General features: G+C 46.7%; 1 protein-coding gene across 5 annotated transcripts in view; it reads left to right on the top strand.

Moving 5' to 3' along the window:
* Window positions 1-595: 595 nt before the first annotated feature.
* The window catches only part of KBTBD12 (kelch repeat and BTB domain containing 12), a 94964-nt gene continuing 88119 nt past the window's right edge, over window positions 596-7440 (top strand). For 2 of the 5 annotated variants that reach the window (XM_044301631.1, XM_044301636.1), the window contains exon 1: window positions 596-1548. The gene's annotated coding sequence lies outside the window, so the exon portion shown is untranslated. Of the gene's footprint in view, window positions 1599-2153; window positions 2324-7440 lie in introns of those variants that run through there. The other 3 variants (XM_044301634.1, XM_044301633.1, XM_044301635.1) reach the window with 3 other exon arrangements.

Raw genomic sequence — 7440 nt, 5'->3', positions numbered from 1 at the left:
AATGTCCCAAGAACAAGCAGGAACTGAAGACAGTTGCAGTAGAGGCCGGCAGAGCATCACCAGGGATGAGACCAGCGTCTGGTGAGGTCTATGCGTTCCAGACTTCAGGCTGTAATTGACTGCAAAGGATTTGCAACCAAGTATAAAAAAGTGAAAGTTTGATTTATGATTATTATTCTGTCCCATTACTTTTGGTCCTTTAACAAGTGGGAGGCACAGATGTAACTGCTGTAATTCCTGCACCGTTCACCTGATTTGGATGTAAATACCCACAAAATAAAGCTGACAGTCTGCAGGTAAAGCACATCTTGTTCGTTTCATTTCAAATCCATTGTGGTGGTGTATAGAGCCAAAAATGTTAGAATTGTGTAGATGTCCCAATATTTATGGACCTGACTGTATGTATACCCAGCACGCAGTAAGCTCCCCCTAGTGGTGACTGCAGGGCCAAACATTAAACTTAAAGGAGTATTACCAACTGAAATACTATTTATTTATGGCATATTAAACATACAGTATACACCATAAATGTCTAGTTACACTTCTAGTACTCCCATCTAATGGGAAAACACATGAAAGACACATGTGAGCAGCCACAAGACATAGACATACACGTCCGTTACTATATGGTTGGGGGCCGCACAGAATAGTATTGAGGAACGCATGTGGCCCCTGGGCACCAGGCTGTGCACCCCTGCTCTAAGTCTATGCAGAGGATTTAGAGCTTTGTATCTGCCACAAGATGTTATCAGCAAATCCTGTAAGTTTCTCGGTTCAGCCTCCTCGGATCCCGCAGATGGCGAAGAGATTGAGATCCAGTGAATCTGGGGATAAGTCATCACCTTGATCTCTGTCATGTTTCTCATTCCTGGACAGTATTTGCAGTGTGGGCCTTCGTCACTGAAAGAGGCCACTGCTATTGGCCGCTGCCATGAAGGAGGGGTTCTTGTCTGTGCAATGGTTAGGTAGGTGGTTCATATCATCCACATGCCAGGACTCAAAGTTTCTGGGGCAAGCTGTGATGTCCCCTGTGTCCTGACACCTTTCTATCACAGAAAGCAGGAAAGTTGTCAGCGATTTGTGCAGTAAATTTAGGGACTGGACCAGACAGGCAAGCCTTCATTCCCCCCACACATCAATGAGCCGTGGCTGCCCATGACCCTGTAACAGGTTGTCCTTTCTTGGACCACTTTTGGTAGGTACTAACTCCTGCATATGGGGAACAGCCCACAAGGCCAGCCATGGAGATCCTTAGACAATATTCTCCCCTCAAATGTTTTGAGGTCGCTGCTTCTATAAATTTGTTTTTCATCCTCGTCCTCCATTCATTTTGCCATCTGAACCCTGATGAGATGATGGCTGGGAGCTGTCACATGAGAGACGTCTTCGAATGCAGAGAGGTTACCAGCCTTGTGACATCTTCCGTTCCTCTCCCTTGTCACGGTCTATTTATATCGCAGCTTTGGCTCCGAGAGGCTTCCATATCTGGAGCAAGAGAGGAAAAGGCAGATCCAACAGGCCCCAAATGAAGCGACACCCGCAGCAGAGGTACATGAGGAGTAATGCAGCAGAGGTACATGAGGAGTAATGCAGCAGAGGTACACGAGGAGTAATGCAGCAGAGGTACACGAGGAGTAATGCAGCAGAGGTACACGAGGAGTAATGCAGCAGAGGTACACGAGGAGTAATGCAGCAGAGGTACACGAGGAGTAATGCAGCAGAGGTACACGAGGAGTAATGCAGCAGAGGTACACGAGGAGTAATGCAGCAGAGGTACACGAGGAGTAATGCAGCAGAGGTACACGAGGAGTAATGCAGCAGAGGTACACGAGGAGTAATGCAGCAGAGGTACACGAGGAGTAATGCAGCAGAGGTACACGAGGAGTAATGCAGCAGAGGTAGATGAGGAGTAATGCAGCAGAGGTAGATGAGGAGTAATGCAACAAAGGTACATGAGGAGTAATGCAGCAGAGGTACATGAGGAGTAATGCAACAAAGGTACATGAGGAGTAATGCAGCAGAGGTACATGAGGAGTAATGCAGCAGAGGTACATGAGGAGTAATGCAACAAAGGTACATGAGGAGTAATGCAGCAGAGGTACATGAGGAGTAATGCAACAAAGGTACATGAGGAGTAATGCAGCAGAGGTACATGAGGAGTAATGCAACAAAGGTACATGAGGAGTAATGCAGCAGAGGTACATGAGGAGTAATGCAGCAGAGGTAGATGAGGAGTAATGCAGCAGAGGTACATGAGGAGTAATGCAGGAGAGGTAGATGAGGAGTAATGCAGCAGAGGTACATGAGGAGTAATGCAGCAGAGGTACATGAGGAGTAATGCAACAAAGGTACATGAGGAGTAATGCAGCAGAGGTACATGAGGAGTAATGCAGGAGAGGTAGATGAGGAGTAATGCAGCAGAGGTAGATGAGGAGTAATGCAGCAGAGGTAGATGAGGAGTAATGCAGGAGAGGTAGATGAGGAGTAATGCAGGAGAGGTAGATGAGGAGTAATGCAGCAGAGGTAGATGAGGAGTAATGCAGCAGAGGTACATGAGGAGTAATGCAGGAGAGGTAGATGAGGAGTAATGCAGCAGAGGTAGATGAGGAGTAATGCAGCAGAGGTAGATGAGGAGTAATGTAGCAGAGGTACATGAGGAGTTATGCTGCAGAGGTACATGAGGAGTAATGCAGCATAGGTACATGAGGAGTAATGCAGCACAGGTACATTAGGAGTAGGTACATTAGGAGTAATGCAGCACAGGTACATGTGGAGTAGGTACATTAGGAGTAATGCAGCACAGGTACATGTGGAGTAGGTACATGAGGAGTAATGCAGCATAGGTACATGCGGAGTAGGTACATGAGGAGTAATGCAGCACAGGTACATGCGGAGTAGGTACATGAGGAGTAATGCAGCACAGGTACATGCGGAGTAGGTACATGAGGAGTAATGCAGCACAGGTACATGCGGAGTAGGTACATGAGGAGTAATGCAGGACAGGTACATGCGGAGTAGGTACATGAGGAGTAATGCAGCACAGGTACATGCAGAGTAGGTACATTAGGAGTAATGCAGCACAGGTACATGCGGAGTAGGTACATTAGGAGTAATGCAGCACAGGTACATGTGGAGTAGGTACATTAGGAGTAATGCAGCACAGGTACATGCAGAGTAGGTACATTAGGAGTAATGCAGCACAGGTACATGCGGAGTAGGTACATTAGGAGTAATGCAGCACAGGTACATGTGGAGTAGGTACATTAGGAGTAATGCAGCACAGGTACATGCGGAGTAGGTACATTAGGAGTAATGCAGCACAGGTACATGCGGAGTAGGTACATTAGGAGTAATGCAGCACAGGTACATGCGGAGTAGGTACATTAGGAGTAATGCAGCACAGGTACATGCGGAGTAGGTACATTAGGAGTAATGCAGCACAGGTACATGCGGAGTAGGTACATTAGGAGTAATGCAGCACAGGTACATGCAGAGTAGGTACATTAGGAGTAATGCAGCACAGGTACATGCGGAGTAGGTACATTAGGAGTAATGCAGCACAGGTACATGCGGAGTAGGTACATTAGGAGTAATGCAGCACAGGTACATGCGGAGTAGGTACATTAGGAGTAATGCAGCACAGGTACATGCGGAGTAGGTACATTAGGAGTAATGCAGCACAGGTACATGCGGAGTAGGTACATTAGGAGTAATGCAGCACAGGTACATGCGGAGTAGGTACATTAGGAGTAATGCAGCACAGGTACATGCGGAGTAGGTACATTAGGAGTAATGCAGCACAGGTACATGCGGAGTAGGTACATTAGGAGTAATGCAGCACAGGTACATGCGGAGTAGGTACATTAGGAGTAATGCAGCACAGGTACATGCGGAGTAGGTACATTAGGAGTAATGCAGCACAGGTACATGCGGAGTAGGTACATTAGGAGTAATGCAGCACAGGTGCATGCGGAGTAGGTACATGAGGAGTAATGCAGCAAAGGTACATGCGGAGTAATGCTAGGGCTACACAGGGGCAGTCACGTAACATTTTTTGTAATGATAGTCAATAGTGTTGCTCTGTGACATGCTGTGACTGCGACGTGTACTGGGAATAAGTCTCTGATTGCTGGGGGTCTGAATCCCGATCAGGAGAACAGTGGTCCCTTAGTCCTCCTGTGATTGGAGCAGTAGTGCATGCCTGACCACCCCTCCATTCACTTCTATGGGACTGCTGGAGATGGCGCTCTGATAGTCCCATAGACGAGGAGCTGGGGACCTTCGTTCCTATGATCACTGGGGGACCTCACCGCTGCTTCTCCGATGCTGCCCAGGTTGAGAAATGAGCAACTGTTCAAATTGTCTTATTACTGTGGGATGTGGATAAAGAGACTGGAATACGGATACCTCAGGAGGCTCATTTCCGCAGATTGCGCGGAGTTTAAACACTCTGTCAGATTACTCCTGACCGCTGGGACCGCTGCTTGTTGTGCTTCCCCTGTTTGGGTGGAGATTTATGACTGCAGGATCTCTGAGTATTAGGTTTATTACTGGTGAAGATTGGATACACACAATACAAAGCCATAAAGTGACAGCGTTGAGGCTCCTGATGCCTTAACCCACCGGTGGGGATCAGCTGTTTTCCGCCTTAAGCACAGATAGATCTCAGAAAAAAACTGAATCTCATGGAAACCACCATTTACACAAATCTATATTCAAAAATGTAACAATACATTACAAAATAACTGCAAAAGTGGAGACCTTAAGATGCTCTGGGTCCCCCTAAGGATAGGCTGTCACTATGGCAATCCCAGAATGAAATAGGTTTTCCAAGTGTTTAATACTGATGACCTACCCTCAGCATAGATCATCAGATCCAACTCCTGGGACCCCTGTCGATCGGATTGTATGACGAGGCTGCGGGGCTTCGTGAGCACCGCAGCCTCTTCCTAGGCCAGAGACGCCATGTTCATCGGTCACATGGCTCAGGTGCAGCTCCGTCCCATTTGCACGCGCTTGATAAAAAATCTTAAGGTTTACAAACAACATCTCTTAGCAACCATCCGCGAAAAATGCATCGCATCCGCACTTGCTTGCGGATGCGATACGTTTTTCACGCAGCTCCATTCACTTCTATGGGGCCAGCGTTGCGTGAAAATCGCAGACTATAGAACATGCTGCGATTTTCACGCAACGCACAAGTGATGCGTGAAAACCAACGCACATGTACACAACCCCATTGAAATGAATGGGTCCGGATTCCGTGCGGGTGCAATGCGTTCTCATCACGCATTGCACCCGCATAACATTTTGTTTTTAGCATTTTGTTCCATCCAGAGAAAGTATACATATAGCAGGCCATAAACGAAACCCCAGTCGGGAGGCGCGCGCGCATGTGCGCAGCGCATAGTGGAGCTAAAGAGGGCATGGTATACAAATGCACACAAGCAATGATGCATGATAGGGAGGGTTAACTGCTGTAAGTGATATAGTGGAAGGAAAAGGAAATAACTAGGAAAATATAGGAACAGGAAGAGTTAAATTGTATTTGTGGTGATAAGTGCATGAATGGGCTGTAACTAGTGATTATCCTGGCGAGGAATAAATAGGGAATAAAATAATAGACAATGTATGACAATAGAAATTAGTAGGGGCAAGGCTGACAAAATGTAATTACACTGGACTCCTAATAATTAGTATGTAAGATTGAATAAAGTGGAAAAATAAATAAAATAAAGGGAAGGAATTGGGATGGTGGATAGGGAATAGGGGAGAGGGGTCTCACCCATGGAGTCTAGATCACCAAGGACATAAAGTCCAGGTTACCGAATCTGAAATAAAAAGATCAATTGGAGGAGGGGAGTTAAAAAAAACATTATTTTACTAAGCATTCTGTATTAAAGAATACTATTATTTTCCCTTATAACCATGTTATAAGGGGAAATAATACAGTGAATAGACTTTCATCCTAGCAACCATGCGTGAAGATCTTGCTTGCGGATGCTTGCGATTTTCACGCAGCCCCATTCACTTCTATGGGGCCTGCGTTGCGTGAAAAACGCACAATATAGAGCATGCTGCGATTTTCAAGCAACGCACAAGTGATGCGTGAAAATCACCACTCATCTGCACAGCCCCATAGAAATGAACGGGTCCGGATTCAGTGCGGAAAACTCGCCCGTGTGAAAGGGGCCTAATGGAGTATTTTGTACCTGAATGTGGATGTGTAATTGTGTTGCCCTTGATTACACTGGAGCATTGGGCGCAGTGGAGACAGGGGAAGGTGCCCGATTTAGGAGAAGTTAGAAACCTTTGGCGGGGAACCTTAGAGCGGGGACCAATGTCCGCTCGGACAAGCTGGTCTTTAATGTTTTTTGATCGTTTATAAACAAGTCAGAGGTGGGTTCTAAAACTCTTGAATGTCGGGATATGCACGAGAAAGAATGTGCCACGTTGTCGTATAGTATTTGGTATCTTGGGTGCAAGTGGATGGTAGGTCAAAGTGCATGGTACCCTTTTAAAAGTAGTAGTTTGTGTCTTATTGATCCTTGTGGATGTATTTTCCTGTCGGGCTAAATATTCTGGATATCCCCTCTGTACAAACTTCAATGTCATCTCGTTCATTCTTTTCTCCCTTGCGGAGAGATTGGAGACAATCCGTTCCACCCTTGTTAGCTGAGAATGAGGTAATGGTTGTTTGGTTGCTCCTGGTCCCCGCACCGCCATTGCTGCTTCTCCCCATGCGCAAAACATCCGGTGTCAGAGGGGAGGAGCAGCCAATGGCAGGCGGTGGCGAGCCTATGGATGACGCTAGGGAGGCCGGTCCCTGTCGCCACCTGCCATTGGCTGCTCCCCCAGCCGACACTGGATGTTTTCATCTGCACACGGGGAGAAGCAGCAGCGGCGGTGCGGGGACCAGGAGCGGCATATGGGGGGGAATTTATTAATGTCAGATAACCCCTTTAACTTATAGCAGCAGCAGAACAAATCCTTGTGATAGTTTGCCACAATGTATCAGTTTGGAAAGCAGGATGTTTCGCTAGACTGGTTACCATTGTAGCAAACCCTCAGCCATGAGAAGTATTAGGTTAGCCACTGAACGTAAACAAGAATGCAAAATCATTAACAATTAAATGCTTAATTTATAGTACTGGTCTCCTCCTATGGGCCCCTCAGGCCCCTGGGCCCGCACTCTCTGCACGTTGTAGCAACGTAGTTACACTTCTGGGAAAAGACCTTGCGTTCTCTATAGCCCTGTAAGCTTATTACTAAAAATGGACTGAATAAAGTATATTAGGGGATTGCTAGGTATCCGATTTCCTAATTCCTCAATAATTTAAAGGGAACCTGTCACCGGGATTTTGTGTATAGAGCTGAGGACATGGGTTGCTATATGGCCGCTAGCACATCCGCAATACCCAGTCCCCATAGCTCTGTGTG

Source organism: Bufo gargarizans, chromosome 7, assembly GCF_014858855.1.
Source record: "Bufo gargarizans isolate SCDJY-AF-19 chromosome 7, ASM1485885v1, whole genome shotgun sequence".
In the NCBI taxonomy this organism is placed as follows: Eukaryota; Metazoa; Chordata; class Amphibia; order Anura; family Bufonidae; genus Bufo; species Bufo gargarizans.
The sequence above is the reverse complement of the archived record's forward strand: the minus strand, read 5'-3'. Positions and strand labels throughout refer to the sequence as shown.